The sequence below is a fragment of the Callorhinus ursinus genome, unplaced genomic scaffold (assembly GCF_003265705.2).
Source record: "Callorhinus ursinus isolate GAN/ISIS: 27379988/994484 unplaced genomic scaffold, GSC_fseal_2.0 scaffold10, whole genome shotgun sequence".
Classification (NCBI taxonomy): domain Eukaryota; kingdom Metazoa; phylum Chordata; class Mammalia; order Carnivora; family Otariidae; genus Callorhinus; species Callorhinus ursinus.
Genome location: NW_027397072.1, coordinates 34,873,454 through 34,891,518, shown reverse-complemented (window position 1 = coordinate 34,891,518; position 18,065 = coordinate 34,873,454). Strand labels below are relative to the sequence as shown.

General features: G+C 46.0%; 1 long non-coding RNA gene across 6 annotated transcripts in view; it reads right to left on the bottom strand.

The window, feature by feature from the left end:
• The window catches only part of LOC112820987 (uncharacterized), a 61,866-nt gene that overhangs the window by 18,775 nt on the left and 25,026 nt on the right, over positions 1–18,065 (bottom strand). For 2 of the 6 annotated variants that reach the window (XR_003207311.2, XR_012379711.1), the window contains 5 exons: positions 13,530–13,632; positions 7,556–7,624; positions 4,215–4,930; positions 3,860–3,941; positions 190–3,389 (listed from right to left, as the gene is read on the bottom strand). This is a non-coding gene — a long non-coding RNA (uncharacterized lncRNA). The other 4 variants (XR_012379712.1, XR_003207310.2, XR_012379710.1 and 1 more) reach the window with 4 other exon arrangements.

The following is an 18,065-nucleotide window of genomic DNA, read 5'->3' as shown; positions in this document are numbered from 1 at the left end:
ATGGCTCAGATGGTTAAGCGTCTGCCTTCGGCTCAGGTCATGATCCCGGGGTCCTGGGATCGAGTCCCGCATCGGGCTCCCTGCTCCTTGGGAGCCTGCTTCTCCCTCTGCTTCTCTCTCTCTCTCTGTCTCTCATGAATAAATAAAATCTTTAAAAAAAAAAAAAGACTGATGAATCATTGACTCTACCTCTGAAACCAATAATACATTGTATGTTAATTAATTAAATTTAAATAAAAAATAAAAATTAAAAACAAACAACCAAACAAAAACCCTAAGCAATTATGAAGGCCTTACTCTATACCAGGCAGTGTTCTTAGTGCTTGACAAATGTTGAATAACTTAATTTTCTTAAAAATCTCCATTTTGCAGATGAGGAAAGCTAGATGTTTATCACACAGCTGGTTGGAGGCCAAGCTGGGATTTGAACCCACAGAGCCTGGCTGCAGATTCTGTACTCTTAGTCCCTCTACTATATATGTATACATGTATGAGCTGAGCCCCGAATCAATGGTCCTCACACATTTTCAAGTGCTTGACCAGGCTACCACCCACTCTATGTCATAGGCAACAAACACCTTTAGTCAGGTGGTCAGAGGTTCAGGCTCTGCAATCACACAAACAGGGTCTTGGATTCCATCTCCACCAGTTATTAGTTTTGTGACCTTGGGTGAATCATTTAACAGTTTTGATCTCAGGATCTTCAACTGTAAAATGGAGTGAATAATCGTCACTAGGTCAGAAAGTTGTTAGGAGGATCAAAAAACATTAGCATATACGAAGTGCTTAGCCCAGAATCTGACACACAATAAGAAATAACTCAATGTTATTTGTTGCCATTATGATTATTAGTTTATTATCTTGGTACCTCCTTTCCAGGGAGGCTTTTTCTCCCATCTTTATTTGGGACACCATGGCACATACTGTTGACCCAGCACTTATAGTGTAAGGAATTTACCCATTGATGTGCTTGCAAAAAGTACACCCAGGTATATGCATAAAGATGTTCGCTGAGGTGTTGCCTGTTTAAGCCATCAACTGGAACCACCTAAATATTCATCATTAGGAAACTGATCAAATACATTTTGATATATCTAAATAAGGAACAATATTTGGGGACCCTAGGTAGGCCCAACAAATGGCAGCCTTCTTCCCTGCTCTAGTTCTGAACGAATTGAAAAATAAAACAAAGGACTGGCAGATGAAAGCTTAAATAACTCTGATAAAAGACAAAGTTGGATGAGGTACCAGACGCAATCTCACATTAAATGAGAGAGACATTTCGTACCACTGAAACCCAGAATCGAGCAGCCGTTCACCTAGTTCTGCCTACTTCTACGGCAGCAGAGGCACACTCCCTACAGGTAACTTGGTGCTAAGCAGAAAGGGCAGAGCTGAACCCAGCATGTCTAGGTTGTTCTTCCAAGCTTGTTAGCCAGATAAGTCACTCTGTCCTCAGGGAGTAGAAGATGTAAAGGGACAGAAAGGGGGCAGGAATTACATTAATTGAGTGCCTTTCATTTGGAAGGCACTTTCTCTTCTAACAAAGACTCTGCAGACATTAAAAGAAGGGAGTATATCTGCAGTGCACATGTGGAAAGATCTCTAAGGTTGCATTTTGGGTGAAAAAAAGCAAAATGCAGAATAAGTATAGTAAGACCACTTTTGTATAAAATTTTGTTAAAGGACATACATAAATATGTAGTACCAAGAATAAAAAAATAGTAAGAGTGGTTATATTTGGGGGGAGGGACTCGGGCAGAATGGGAAGTTTTTATTCTTCCTTTTATACCTTTTTAAAATTGTTTTTATTTTCTTCCCACATATTCACGACTTTTATGACTATTATTTTTAATGCTGTTGGGGTTGTATGGACTGTGGGACTCATCACTATGATTGCTTTCATCTTTATACTGCCCTGCAAAAATAAGTTATAGGGGCGCCTGGGTGGCTCAGTCAGTTAAGCGTCTGCCTTTGGCCCAGGTCGTGATCCCAGGGTCCTGGGATTGAGCCCCTGCATCAGGCTCCCTGCTCAGCGGGAAGCCTGGTTCTCCCTCTCCCGCTCCCCCTGCTTGTGTTCCCTCTCTCGCTGTATCTCTCTGTCAAATAAATAAAATCTTTCAAAAAAAAAAAAACCAAGCCAAAAAAACCAAAAAATAAGTTATAATGCATGTTATTTTAAAAAATAAAAACAAGGCAGCATAAAAAAACAGTGCCTTCTAACTTCAGGAGTCCTAATGAGCTATAATCAGAGAGACGCCAGACTAGTCAAAATTGGAAGAAAGAGCTATAATCACAGGGGGAAAAAAAAAAACCACCTCTTTCCACAACTTGAAGTGTCCCAGAAAAAGCAGCAATAAAGGCAGCAGGCCGACTTCAGGAAAAGCAGAGACAAGAGGAGCTGGGGCAGGGCCTGCAGGGGCTGGCGCGGGCAATCCCGTGGAATTATGTCGGAAAGCGAAAACCGCCGCGAGGACCCAGGGCCCCGAAGGAAGAGAGAGACAAAAGCTGCCATGCAGGGCCTGGGGACCCCAAGAAAGAGACCGAAGGGGCTGAGGTGTAAACTAAACCAGAAGGAGCTTAGGAGGAAATGGTGCAGTGATTCTGACTCACGGTCTGATGGTCCTCAGGACTTGAGTGGCCTTGGAGAAACCGGGTCGGGGTTGTATAACCAAGGCACTGGGCTGGAGAAACAACGGTGGGTGCTCGAGTTGCTTCCTGCAGCCTCAGGTCATCAAACTGAGGTCAGCGTGACAGACCCACAGGCAGGCAAGGTAGGCGCCTAGATCAAGGATCTCATCTCTCCTCCTTCCGCCTGCCAAAGCTCTGGCGGAGAGAAGCATCCTTATGGGAAAGCATGCATGGGGCCCCATTATTTGTCACACTCCTCTGTCGCTAGACCAGGCCCCGTAAGGGAATTCCAAAGAATTGATTTCCGTAGGGACGAAATACAGTAATTCATGCTGCAATCCTGCCCAAATCACTGAACACTTTAAGACCCAGATTCCTTAAGGCAGCTTTGTTTTACCACACACTCCGCGTTCCAACTGGAGTTTTAAAGTGAGCGTTGCTGCCCACGTGAAGCCATGTCTCACTGTTCTTTGGCAGTTAAATGCTCAAGAAGAAAGAGATTTCTTCAACTTCCTTTGGTGCTCACAAAACGAAAGCAGCCGTTACATAATAAAGCCTGTAAAAGGCTCCATCGGTTAAGAAGTCCCCGATGTTTTTCCTGCCTTCGGTCATTTTCTTTGTTTAAAGTATTCAGAAACAGTGAAAGTTCACGAAGAAAAAACATCTCCAGCAGGAAAATGAGTGAGAGAGTTAGTCAGCAGCGAGGCTCACTCATAGGGCCATGAGGCTGTAACTTAATCTTGACAACATAGTCTTTCCTGGAAGAGATTCGAACAGCGATTTATCATTTTATAATTTGTGGTTTAAATTTGAGCCATAAACCAAGCAGATGTATTGGTTTGAGGCACTCTTGATTCCTTTTAAAGCCCCAGGAGGCAAGAAGACAGCTTCAAACTTGAGGCCCCAGGCTCTTGGGGTTTCACCAAGAGTGCGCAAAGGCCGAGGTTTCTGTATTCGCTCTTTCCTTAGGAAATGTATGGAATGCACGCCTTTGTTTGTTTTAGACGTGGGGAGAAAACAGCAGACTTTGATAGCTGGAGCCATGAGCTGGCCCCCTCATATCTTTGGAGGGGTGGGTTTTCGTATGTTCCAGGGTCCCCTGGGAAATGAGAAGCTGGAAGCCGAGTGGGGGAAATGGGTGGAGAAAGGGGAAGCAAGGGGGAAGGGAGGAGTGCCGGAGATAACTCTGCTGACTTCACAGTTTTCCACTGGGGCCTGCCCTGCCTACCTCTGTTGACATCAAAGCTCTCTGCGCCTGCTCAGTCTGCCCTGCTGGCCGCCACTGGGAACGAAGGAATTGGCTCTGAGCCCTAGAACAAAATTGAGAACAAAATTTCTGAAATTAACTTTGCCTTAAAAAAAAAAAAAGGATTTTCAGCTCTGGGTGGCAGCTCTGGGGTCACCTCCCACTGGGGTTCCAAGCACCCCCCTGGGACAAAGGGCAGCTTTTACAGAGATGTCTACAGAAACTTGAGCAGCTTCCCAAGGTGTCTCACTGGTTCTACAGCAGTGTTGGCTGTCTGTGGGCCCATGGGTGTGGCTTTCACAATCATGTTGGGGCGCCTGGATTCGGGAAGACTTGCCTCCTCTCCTCAGAGCAATGCAGAGCATCAGACTTTTCTGGCAGCTGAGCTCCCATGCCTGTTGCCATTCACTCTCCTCCCTGCTTCGCATGCTGGGATTTACTTGTTTTCCTCCCCCTCTCTCTTTTCTCTGCAGTCCGCTCGCCTGTTCCCCAGAAGGAAGCAGAGGAAATAAGATGACCATCCTGTCTGCTGTCGCTTATGACTTACCATTCTAAGCCCAGGATGGAAAGCATCGCAGCACCCTCGCCGGGCAGACAGGGTCGCCACGGATTCTGCATGTTAAAACCAAGTTCTAGAGCTCAGCTTTAACAGATATATACAGGTGTATGATATTTCACCGTTCTCTCCTCCACCAGCCCCAGACCATATTGCAAGTGTTGGCTTTAACCATCTACTACTGTTCAATGTGAATTTAAAGATGAGCCGGCCTCGAAGTGGGGGCCTTGGAAGTCCAGCTCCAGCAGCAAACCTAAGCACTTCCAGCAGTTTAGAAGGCTGCTTCTGGTACCAGTTACAGATCAAAGGATACCAGGGCTCTTCCTCTTCTAACTTTATCACTGCTGGCCCTAGGCCCCGGCTCGAGAAAGTTCTTAGAGGAGTCTTGGCCTAGGCCTTTCTGGAACACAGCCATACTGCCGGCTGTCTGTGCCTGCTCTGTCCAGCTTTGTACTTGGACGGAAGGGCATATTGAAGAAGAATACATGATTCTTGTCCTTAAGGAAAATAATAGAAAGGTCACATGTTAGAGAGGAAATGGGTGAACAAGATGGTCCAAACCCTCTGTTTTAAAACCAGGGATTTTGAAATTGGGAAATGAAAGCTTAGACCAAGTTAGTTAAGAGACTTACCTAAGGGGGCGCCTGGGTGGCTCAGTCGTTAAGCGTTTGCCTTCAGCTCAGGTCATGATCCCAGGGTCCTGGGATCGAGCCCTGCATCGGGCTCCCTGCTCAGGAGGAAGCCTGCTTCTCCCTCTCCCACTCCCCCTGCCGGTGTTTCCTCTCTCGCTGTGTCTCTCTCTGTCATATAAATAAATAAAAAGAGACTTACCCAAGGTAAGATTTCATTGGTTAATGTCACAAACAAGAATTAGAATCAGAGTCAGTTTGTAGCAAACGCATCCTGCGGATCCAAATCCAAATGTCAGTGTCACTTAAAACCAGCTTACTACAACAGGATGGACTGAGGTTCTTACACAGTTAAGGTAGCTGATAGGGAAACCTGCCCTTGGTTTTCTAGATTCAAACTAACTCTACCCACCCCCCACCCCATTCTGGGGTTTCAACCAAGTACTGTCAATACATTTGAAGTCGATTCAGAATGCTTTTCGGAGAACCATCTCAGTTCAGCTTTGCAGGCCCCCTTCCAAAGAAGAAACAGACCGGCATTCTATCTGGGCTAGACCCAAGTCAGGCTCTCCTTGCCTGGGAGTGTGTTGTCTCTGTCTTTGGCAGTCTGATGGCTAAAGCTCCAGGCTCCTGCTCTTCAGTCAACACAACCAAATATCTGCACTGTTGGCTCGACTCACAGACCTTAATCTTCAGCTCCCACAGCATTGAGACAATTCTTTTTTTTTTAAAGAGGCATTAAGGATATATTAAGCTTCTCTTCCTTGAATTATCTTCCTGAGACTTCTATCATTACCCCTTTGCTACTATTTACTAAGTATCCAGTATGACCTAGGTACTAGAGAAAACAAGACAGACTTTGTCCATACCCTCATGGGATTTTAAAGTGCCATGGGTAATCACTGTAAAACCAAATTCAGTTGAAAAATAAAATATGATGGACAGCCTACAGCTTTCTGTCTCCTTAATCCTGCATCCACCCCACCTGACAAAATGAGAGATCTAATATTCACGTTCTTCAGAGTTCTCTTGGCTTACTTCCCAGCTGTGGTCAGATTCTCTGCATGCTTATTCCTCCTTTTCTGGATTACTTGTGGAATTGCCAGGAGGGCAGAGACATGAAGAATGCAGGCAGTGAGAGGGGAAAAAAAAGCATCTGCAAACGATTGACTGAAACCAGTTGTAGTTGGACAGAGTCAGGGTTCTCAGTTGCAAGCAACAGAAACCAACTCTGATCTAAGCAGAAAAGGAATTTGTTGAAAGGCTATCGAGTAACTCACGGAATCACAGAGAAGGCCGGAGAAACAGGCTCAGAAAACACAGGGCCCAGAACTCAGGATCATACCCGTGGCCACAGGCACAGTCACAACATAGAAAGGGAGAGGAGAGGATACCACGGCAGCTGCTGCCCAGTGGTTCCCCACCATCTCGCACTGCTACCACCTTCAGCCCTGGACACTGGACACCACCACTGGCACCACTGCCCTGGGAGCCTGGATATTTTTGTTGCCCTGCAACATCCCCCAGAAAGGATTCTCCCCTGTCCCTGTTTGTTGGTACCAGTAACTCCTTCTTCTTCTTCTATTTTTTTTAAAAGATTTCATTTCTTTATTTGAGAGAGAGAATGAGAGAGAGAGAGCATGAGAGGGAAGAGGGTCAGAGGGAGAAGCCGACTCCCTGCTGAGCAGGGAGCCCGATGTGGGACTCGATCCCGGGACTCCAGGATCATGACCTGAGCCGAAGGCAGTCACTTAACCAACTGAGCCACCCAGGCGCCCCTCTTCTATTTTTTTTTTTAAGATTTTATTTATTTATTTGAGAGAGAGTGTGTGTGCATAAGCAGAGGTTGGGCGGGGGGGCGGTGTCGGGCAAAGGTAGAGGGGGAAGCAGACTCCTGGCTGAGCAGGGAGCCTGCCACAGGCTGGATATTAGGACCCTGGGATCGTGACCTGTGCCGAAGGCAGATGTTTAACCAGCTGAGCCACCCAGGTGCCCCAGTGCCAGTTAACATCTGATTCCATCTGAAGTAGGTACACCTGTTTGACCAAGTCCCGCTGTGGGTCCATGTCCAAAGGAGACTAGAGAAGGAAGCATCTGGCCTTTGGGGCTCTTTCTTAAGGTACTAAGATTCATGAGGTAGTAAATGTCCTGAGCTTGGGAGAGGAGTTCAGATGCTGGGTAGCCAAAAATGACCCCAACTAACCCCCCTCCCTCTAATCCCGAGTGAAGGGGAGAGCCTGGATCAACACTGCTGGCCTGCCAGAGAGTTGGAAATGAGTCCAGGATACACATTCTAGCACTAAGGGCAGTATCCATTGACCTGAGAGCAAGCCCTTTAGGAAGCAAGGCCAGCACAACCAGTTGACCTCCTCTCACGGAAGGAGGGAGAGACTTCTCCCAGGCTGTCCCTCTCTCTCCCCACCCTCCAGCGGGGAGAGGGGAGGGAGTGGTGGGGAGGCTTCCTGATGGCTCAAGCAGCCCTTCCACCTGTACCTAGATTAGCTCTGCTTGCTCCAGCCATCCTCTTTGGGCCAGCAGGAAGGAAATCAAAGCTGCCACCATCTAAAAACAGAAGAGCAAAGCCTAGGTCAGAGAGTTTTACCCTTGGCTTCCACCTCCCATCCTAGATCTGCTACTTAGTCTTTCGATAATCTATGAATCTTGACATACGGTGATTCATCTTGGTTTTGTCACTGTTAGCCACCAAGCACAAGGACTGGTGCATCGGAGATGGGGGCGATGGGTAGGGCGGGGGGACATGTGTGCTAATCAGCCAGCCTTCAAAGCCCCAGGCCACAGTTTCCTCTCCTGATGTTGTGCAGCCCAGGGGAGGGGAGGGGCTGTTTAATCTATGGTTTATTTTTTGTTTGTTTTAGTCTCCCACCCATTTAGGGAGTTGGTTAAAAAAAAGAAGAAGAAGACCCAAATAAAACCAAAAAAGGGAAACTCTTTTTTGAGTCATCTAATTATTTGTTCTCTGCCTTTAAAGAGCGGCAAACTAATCCCCAAATGTAGCACTCATTAAAGGATGATACACATGGTCAGGCAGGGTCTCAAGCCATTCCCAAGATCCTACTCTGGGGTGGGCCTTTGGTGACACACTGTTTTCCTTTACCCTTTTCCTGGGGATGTGGCTGGGAAGTACCTTCTAGGCAGGGTGGGTAATTCCAACAGTCTGATTCTGGCTCGCAGGGAGCAAGGTCGCGTGGGAAGTGGAATGTAGCTGTTCCCAGCCATCCTTCCTCTACCCCCTACCACAGCCTAGTTTCTACAGCATCCTTACCTTTTCCCTAAGGCTGTCAGAAGCTGCTAGGGGAGCCACACGTAAAGGCGTCATAACAGCTCTGGGCAGTTGAAAACTTCTCAAGAATTACCCCTTTATTAATCAGACCACTGGAAATTAATACATTTAGAATATATTATTTAGCTCCTTATAAAAATGCCTTCATTGAGCTCATTAGTATAGTCCCAAATTTCTTACAAAGGAAACATAAGAGATAGGAAAACCCCCCACATTTTTTGTATCTTCTGAAAACTCAAGTGAAGACGTTATCTATTATGTTTCTCAGAGTCCTGCCTTTTAAAGATCTGAGAAATTTCACTTAGCTTTTAGCCTGAGGAAAGACATTACGTTTCCTCATGAGCTGATATTGCTCCTTTTTTTTTTTTTTCAGACAATAAGAGTGATGTAACCCATTTTGTTTCCCTTTTTGCTTTGCCTGTCAGGGAGCCCAGACTTAAATTTAATATCCATTGACAAAATTATCTTGTCTCTGGTTCCTGCTCTTCCCTCTCCTCTATGGTTTCTCATCTCCCTTTTTATCTTTCCTTTAATTGCCTCACCTTTTTGTACATTTAATTTCAGCTACATCAGAGTTTTTAAAGATTTATTTATTTGTTTGTTTATTTTATTTGACAGAGAGAGAGCGTGTACAACCAGGGGGAGCGGCAGGCAGAGGAAGAGGGAGAAGCAGGCTCCCTGCTCAGCAGAGAGCCTGATGTGGGGCTCGATTCCAGGACCCCGGGATATTTATGACCCAACCCAAAGGCAGATGCTTTTTAACTGATGGAGCCACCCAGGCGGCGCCCCTACATCAGAGTTTTTAAAAGAGGCAAAGTATAACAAATAGCAAAGCCAACCAACAAATCAGTAACATGATCAAAGTCACCCAGAACTTGATCTCACTTTTCTGATGTCCCCAGGCTAGTTAGAGAGACTAGCTCACAGGCCAGAACACATGAAAGTATTACAAGAATATGTTCAAGTGCTAAATTAGAAGAATAAAGATTTTAGGGGTTGAGGGAAAGTATTACAAGAATATGTTCAAGTACTAAATTAGAAGAATAAAGATTTTAGGGGTTGAGGAGACAGATCAGTGAAGATTGGAGCAGTCAAGGAAGGCTTCCTGAAGGAGGCAGTACTTACTGTAAGCTTCGAAGGCTTGGATTCATTTCGTTGGACCCGCTGTATGGTTGGGTTGGACTAAAGGAGGCTTTGGGACAAGTACCTGGGACTTTGTCTGGTTGACTCTTTCCTGGGGGGCACTCTCTGAACTTCTCTGAGTGGCCAGTGCACTGCTTTCTAGGGAGCAACTATGTGAAGGTGATAGGGTCAGTTCTCAGTAAAATGGTGAAATAGGTGGCACTGGTCTGGGTGCCATTGGCATTTTAGATGGGACATTCCTCCATTGGAACTATTCCACCTACTGCAGTATGTTTGGCACCCTGGTTCACACCCACTACATGCCAGTAGCAATCCCCAGTCATTGGGACAGGCCCATGTGTCTGTACGCTTTCCCTACACCCCTGGAGGGCAGTAACCACCCAGGTGAGACCTACCACTCCCTCAAATGCCCAAGATTCTCCTCTTTAGCCTGCCATCCTCAACTAGGATTTCTAGATTTGCAAACAAAATGGAGAACTCCCAGTTAAATTTGATTTTCAGATAAACCACAAATGATTTTTTAGTATAAATATGTCCCCAATATTGCATTATCTGCCACCTGTCTGAAATTCAAATTTAACTAAAGGTCCTTATTTTATCTGGAAGCCCCACTCACAGCCTGTCACCAGCACTAACAAACCTGCCTCCCAGAAATTCTAACTGGGTTGATCATTGCTCTGTGTGCCGAACCATCCCCTACTTCTTCCCTGTGGGACCCATCTATTCTGCTTTTCTGTTCCTCACGTTCATTCTCTGTTCCAAGTCTCAGCGGGATGGTAGATACATTTAATCAGATGAGCAAATTCTTAATATGTAGACTAGTTATCCCAACCAGACAACATCTTTAAAAAAAAACCACACAAACATTTGTATTAAATGAAAAGAATCTATGGGGCAAAGATGTATTTGGAATTGGTTCTGGTATACACATAATTCAAAATTACAACCAGTATTTTGTATAAGCAGATACCGTCTTACCTTAACGTGGTTAAAGCACACACCAGACTCCAGAAGGCCCTCAAACTGAATGGTGGTGAGGAGGACAGACTGGGAGATAAGACCCATTCTTAGGGCTTATGGTGGATGCCACGAGACCCCAAAATTTCAGTGATTCCCAAGTTTGCCTGCACAATGGAGAGCTTTAGACATGACTGATATCTGGTCCTACCCTCAGAGACTCAGTGAATTATTCTGGGGTGGAGCTTGGGCATAGGGATTTTTTTAACCCCCCTCGGACTCCCCCAGGGTGGTTAAAATGTGTAGTCAAGGTTGAGAATCACTCATCCACTTTCTGAGAAAAGAGAGAAAAAGGAGAGAGCCAGATAGGGCATGAGAAGGAAAGAGAGAGAATGAGACCTGGGTTTCAGGTGCTCTGCTTGGCATCCGTCGTTGAGGGGATTTGGAAGAGTCCAGAGGCAAACCCATTCCACTCAAACCAGGGACAAAAAAAGTTCAAGAGAGTCATATACTCCGAATGTGTTCCATTTCCAGCAAAACAGATGTGAAAAAAGAACTTTTGAAGAACCCAGAGAGTGCTCCATTTTGTGCCAGATACTGTCCTTAGAGATGCCCCAGTTTACAAAAAAGAAAAAACATATCCCCTAGAGAGAGCCCCACTTTTCTTTACTACCGGGTGACTTAACCAATGCCAGCACCAGGGTTAGAGTCCCCGACTGCTCACACGCGTGGCCTTGCTGGTGTTGGCTAAGGAGCCAGCTTCTGATGTCGCCCTGGGCACCTCCGAGAGAGAGAGAGAGAGAGAGAGAGAGAGAGAGGGAGAGAGAGAGGCTCCCCTCTGGGCTCCGGTGGGCTGCGAGCCCAGGGTGTCCCTGTGCTATCACACACACCAGCCTCGCCACTGACAAATAGGTCAGCAGTGACAGGGCTCCAGCCTCCACCAAGAAGTGTTTGCCCCTGGCAGGAAGCCGCTTCTGCAGAATTAAAAACCATCAGAGTTGATCAAAGGAAGTGCAGGGTAGGCTGGCGGGCGGGCCAGATCCTAATCTCTGCTCGCTGGCCTCACACTTCACTGCGCATGAGTCACCCTGCTGAGCTCAGCGACATGCTGTTTGGATTAGGCTTTTACAGGCGAGGTTTGCCAAGCTCGTCTTTGCCTTTGCCGGCTCGGCTGGCTGCACAGAACAGCAGAGAGGTGAGGAAGGAAGGTGGGGATGTGGGTTAGATGTGGTTGCCCAGGTGCCGGGGAGGAGCCCGTTGGCTCCCCAGGTACACAGGACTGTGGCACCCACCAGGGAGCAGCTGTGAATCCCCAGCCCGCCTTCTGGGCTTGGCCTGATGAACCCCATCATGAACACAGAGCCCACACTGGGCCCACACATCCTTCCTCTCCTGCCAACTCTCCAATTAAGATGTACTATTATTACAGGACGCACATTTTGCCTTCACTCAATCACTTGCCTCTCAACGAGCAGGAATTCCTTTTCTCAAAAGCAGGCAACACTTCACCACTCAGGCATCTTGCTCAAAAGCAGTGGAGTCCAGCAAAAAAGGGAGGGAAGTCAGAAAATAAAAATTCCTAAATTAAGAGCCAACCCATAAAAGCAGGGCTTCCCCTAGTGCCTGGCCGGTGTGACATCACCATGAATTACTCAATGAAAATGGTGTCAGAGTAGCAGCTTGATTATATGTGGAAAAGTTCCCCAAGAAACAGAACTCTGCAGAAAAGAAGTAGGGCTAGAAGAAGTCCGCCCTGCACTTAGGTCTTTAAAAGCTGCCTCCAGAAGGGCCGATTTCCCTGGGCAAAGAGCAGGGTGGGATCCTCTTCTGAGCAGCACCTGACGAGGTCTGCGTGCTCAGGAGTTGCTGTAGATAGAACCCAGTGGTTTGCTTTGCTTCCTTCTGTGGAAGCAATGGTAGGAACAAGACCAAAATCCTTTGTTTCAGACTCTGCCAAGTTTTGCTTCTGTGCGTGGTAACTTGGGAAGAGGCAGCCCCCGTTATTTTGGAAGCCAAGGATTTTTGGCTTGTGGTCTCTGCTGGGATTCTCTTTAGAGTATTTTAGACTCTCATTTATTAAAGACATCTAAATAGAGGTGGCAGTCCTTGACACTTTCAAAATAAATGTTGCCACCAGTCCTGACACCACTGTTGACTCTAAACCACAAGTTTTCCAACTGACCATTGCTCAATTGGCTGTAATGTATTTATTTATTCATTTAAAGATTTTATCTATTTATTTGACAGAGAGAGAGAGAGAGCTCAAGCAGGGAGAGCAGCAGGAAGAGGGAGAGGGAGAAGCAGGCTCCCCACTGAGCAGGGAGCCCGAAGCGGGGCTCTATCCCAGGACGCCAGGATCATGATCTGAGCCAAAGGCAGATGCTTAACTGACTGAGCCACCCAGGAGCCCCAGTTGGCTCTAATTTAAAAAGTATTTCTTGTTCCTGGCTTCAGGTTTCTTCTTATCTATGTTTAATTCTCAGGGTGATCGTATTGGCTCATGAAACCTGTCTTTCCTTTCCTCTTTTATTATCTTCACTTGGAAGTTTTCCACTCTAATGGGAAGGTACTACCCTGGATAGCCTCCCAGTTATTAAAGCATGGCATAGCAGTATTGTATAGTGGTCAGGGTCTGGCTGGCAGGAAAGCCTGCACTGGAGCCCTGGCTCTGCCACCAAAGAGCAGTGTGACCTTGGAACAATTTTCTTAACCCTTCCTGACCTCCATTTTCTCATCTGTAAAATATGGACAGTTGAGGTGACTCATTGGTGAGGACTAATGAGCAAATGCAATTTAGTAAAGTCCCTGGCACCAAGTAAACACATAATCAATGTATTATTATTTATATTGCAATAATTACTCCGCAACCAGCATTATAGAGCTAATGGTGGTAAGCTTAATGGGAATTGATAGCTTACTCTTTCCTTCTGCAATTCTCAATGCCCAGAGAGGTAACATTTGCTTTAATCAAAAGTATTTGCCTGATGGTGCCTGTGTATTATTTGCTTAAAAAAAGACCATAAGAGAAGAGGGGAGGATCATTTTAAGTGATTAAAATGTACTTACCCTTGGGGGTTCCTTCTAGAACTGGAAGAAGAAAAGTCTCATAACTCTCCAGGGTTTGTTATGGATGGGGGCCACAGGGTGCGGATTCACTTCCTGGTGGAATCTGTTAGTAGAGGAAGCCCTGGGTAGGAATTTCACATGGTTCGATGTATCAAAAAAGCACATCTATCAAACTTCTACCCGTTCTCTGGGTAGCAGGGGATGATGGTAATGACTGAAGGTCTTTCCTTTTATTTATTTATTTATTTATTTTTATTTTTTTTTTAAAGATTTATTTATTTATTTATTTGAGAGAGAGAGAATGAGAGATAGAGAGCACGAGAGGAAAGAGGGTCAGAGGGAGAAGCAGACTCCCCGCTGAGCAGGGAGCCCGATGTGGGACTCGATCCCGGGACTCCAGGATCATGACCTGAGCCGAAGGCAGTCGCTTAACCAACTGAGCCACCCAGGCGCCCCCAAGGTCTTTCCTTTTAGAAAGGCACAGTGACAGGTGGTGTTTCTGGTGCACATGTAGGCACAGTTTACAGGTGGAGGCTGAGAAGGGGGATTTGGGGCTGCTCTGTATGAAAAAGTAAAGCCATATCTTTATTTAGTTGGGCAGAATATGTTACCTTTAGGAAGCAGCCTCCTTAACATGGATTTAGACTGAGACTGATGGTTTGTCTTTGGGGTGTGTGTGTATGTGATCTAAGAGTTACTCACAGGAGATCAGAAGACCACAGGAAGAATGAGGAGGGGTATCTTGACTTTGTGTTGGCAGAGGGACTCGGAAGAGAACAAGACCTGGGGAAATGAAGCCCACCGTGGATTACTCTGGGAATCATCTAACTACATGGCATGATCCTTAATGGAGTAACTCAGACTTTGAGAAGTATATTGTTGTGTGTCATTTCTATCTTACAGATGATCATATTTGGGGTAGAGGGTAAGGGTTGGGTAGCCCTTGTTGGGTGGGAATATCATGAAAGGAGGGTTGCATTAAAACATAAGCCCTGTGATAGCTTGTATTATTTTCTGTTGTGTTCACTGTTCTATTCCCAATACCTAGAACAGTGCCTGGGACATAGTAGGTACTCAGTAAATGTTTGCTGAGTGAATGAATTTCACCATGGAGAAGAGAACAGTGGGTTTACAGAGGAAATGAAGAAAAAGAGGGTGGGCCTTGGACTGGTGAGCAGTGCTAGGAAATGGGGGATGATGAAGGGACCTTGTGAAGGGCTTTTCCTTCTTCCACTGGGCTCTGGGAACGATCATATTTAATATCCACCTTTTTTTTCCCCTTGTACTTATCCCAAACTTAAAACAAAGTGGTTTATCCATGTGTGTATAAGACAACAAAGGCAAGTGTGGTTTCCCTGCATCATCCCTTGAATTGTTTTCTCTTGCTAGTATGACAAATTACCACAAACTTAAGTGGTTTAAAAACACCACAGATTTGTCATCTTACCCATCTGGAGGTCAGAAGACCTAAAGTCAAGATGTTGGCAGGGCTGTGTTCCTTTTGGAGACTCTAGGCTAGAATCTGTTTTCTTACTGCTTTCAGCTCCTAAAGATTGCCTGAATTCCTCAGCCCCTTCCTCACATCTCTCTGACTTCTGCTTCCCTCACCATCTCTCCTTTTCTGACTCTTACTCTCCTGCCTCCCTCTTTCCCTTATAAGGACCCTTGTGATTACACCACGTTCCCCAGGATAATCTCCCCATCTCAAGGTCCTTAACTTAATCACATCCGCAAAGTCCTTTGCCATGTAAGGTAACACATTCACAGGATCCAGGATATGGGCATTCTTGGGGGGCCATTATTCTGTCTACTACACCCCTGAGACCACTGTCAGTGTCACATTGAAGAAGAATGGCAGCCTCAGAGCATAGGCTAGGACCCACACCAGAGCGAGCGGAGACCTTGGCTGAATGTGGAATTTAGGAGCAGGTGAAAGCAGAGGAACAGGCCGCAGCCTGGACTGGCTTTGGAGCTGAGAGACCAACTCCCTTTCTGCAAATACACTGGAAGAAAGTGATTCTTGGTAACAAAGGCAGAAAAAGAAAAAGTCAAGATTACAGGGGCTGTCCAGACAGCACTCAGGTTACAGCTTTTTCCAGTTTGGGGGTTAAGAATTCGAGGCAATTTGTAAGGTGCAGTGCCTGGTTTATAGCAGGTGTGCAATTCAATAAGAACCATCTGTTATTAATACCAGATGGAGAGGGGTCAGGGGGCTTCTAGAGCCCCAGGTGCCTGGGGAGGCAGGTCTATATCCCTGACCTGGGGGAAAGAGGAAGACATATCAGAAGGGAATAAGGTATGAGGCAGGTGTGCCGAGGTAGAGTTTCAAATGCTCTTTATCTTAACTTCTTCCCACACAAGCTAGGAGGAAGCATCTGGCCAGTTCTTTAATGAAACTTGGAACTCACTACTAGAGTCAAGTTGGAAATATTTTTGCGGTTTTTCTGTGGGGGAAGAGAGTAATAAATCTTTCTGTTGTTGAAGGAACACCTTTCAGTGGTGTAGCTCTGAGAGGGATATAGTCTTTTTTTTTTTTTTTTAAAGATTTTATTTATTTGACAGAGAGAGCGACAGCGAGAGCAGGAACACAAGCAGGGGGAGTGGGAGAGGGAGAAGCAGGCTCTCCCCCTGAGCAGGGAGCCCGACTTGGGGTTCGATCCCAGGACCCCGGGATCATGACCTGAGCCGAAGGCAGACGCTTAACAACTGAGCTATGCAGGCGCCCCACAAGACCTTGTTCTTGAGGAGATTGCTCATTCAGCATAAATGTGTTGAGCCCTTGCTTTATACCTGCCACTGTTCTAAGTTGAGGGGATACAGTAGTGGCCAAAATAGAAAAAATATAATAAATGTGTCAGGTTGTGATAAGGGGAAACAAGGCGGAATAAAGGGGTTGCTAGTGGCAGTTGATGTGTGTTATTGGACGTGGGTGGTAGGGAAGGCTTGTCTGATAATGGGGACTTGTGCAGAGACCTGAAAGAAGTGAAGGTGGCAAAGGAGCAAGTCACATACCTCAGGTATCTGAAGGGTGGTCTAGATGGAGGGAACATTTCTCAAAGTATGTGAGAACAGCTCAGTTTCTAGTGGGCATTATGTACAGTGCTGGCTCAGGTTACAAAATTCATCCCACTCTCTATGCACAGCCCTCACCCACAACGGTAGCTCCCAGCAGCTCCTTTGTATAACTTGTCCCAATCTCCAGCCACAGTTGCCTGGACCTAAAGGGGGCATCCCGTCCAAACTGGGATAATCAGAGTCTGACACAGATGCTGTGGCAGCAAATTGCACAAAGTGATGAGAGCTGGGTGGAGGAGGGTATTAACAAGGGGAAATCAGCAGTATGCTGCCTGCCTATGCCAGCTGACCTGGGGTTTCGAGTATAGGAGACTTCAATTAGAAGGCCTGGCGGCAGGCAGAAGCCCAAAGCCAGTGTGGGATCTTCGTGACTGAGAGTGGGTTTATCAGTCTGTCCTTGAGTCGAAGACTCCCCTCAAGGCTATCCTTAGGCAGTCTCCAACTTTACTGCGGTAAGCCAACCCAATGTAGCTACTATGCCTAAATATCCCGAGTATAGGTATATAGACTAGGTGCAGGATTGCAAAGGAACAGCATATAGTAAATAGAAATGCTTACACTGAGATTGCTTTTGCATGAAGCAACATCTCCTGTGCTCTTGATGCATACATGCCTGATAAGTAAAGTGGATTTGTCAAAAGTCTTCTGCTCTTTTTTAAGGTGTTACCTTTTCAAGAAGCCTGGGTGTTTCTATCTTGACAATGTAAATTCAAGTGGTAGATGTAAGGTAGTTAAAAAAAAAAAAAGCCCGTTTTCAGATGAGGAAACAATGCCCTTCTAATACCCTGAATATCAAGGGGGGATGGAGTAGGTAGGCTCTGACAAGCCTCTTGTTCCAAGCTTTGCCATCCTGGACTGCAGCCTCTCCACGGCTTACCCTGAGCTGGCTGAGCAGTTTTCTTCATGAGTAAAATGCAAATAGTAATGTTCTCCAGGGCAGGCCATTTCTTCCTCCTGGGGAGCTTGTGAATTTCCAAGGTGTTTCTCTGCTGAGCTTTCATGAAATAAACTGTAAAGGATCTTACTGTTAATACCTTGCACCAAATATTCAATGCCCAACAAATATCAATAGTTCCTAAATTAATACTAGTGCCCACAGAGGTTATGTCAAAAAACAAAGTCTTTGCTGGTTAGAGATGTATGCTGCGGTATTTATGACACTGTGTCTGGGACTTGCTTTTAAAAATTCCTTTAAAAAAAGAAAAGAAAAATGTGCATATTTGTGGGAGTATAGGAGTGGAGCGGGGTGACAGATGAAGCAAGATTGGCATATTTGGAGATTGTTCAAGCTGGGTGGTGGGGACATGGGGATTTATTATTCCATTCTCTCTCACTTTGTGTGTGTTTAAAATTTTTCATGATTAAAAAATTAAAAGAGGGAGTGCCTGGGTGGCTCAGTCGGTTAAGCGTCTGCCTTTGGCTCAGGTCATGATCCTGGAGTCCCAGGATTGAGCCTCGCAT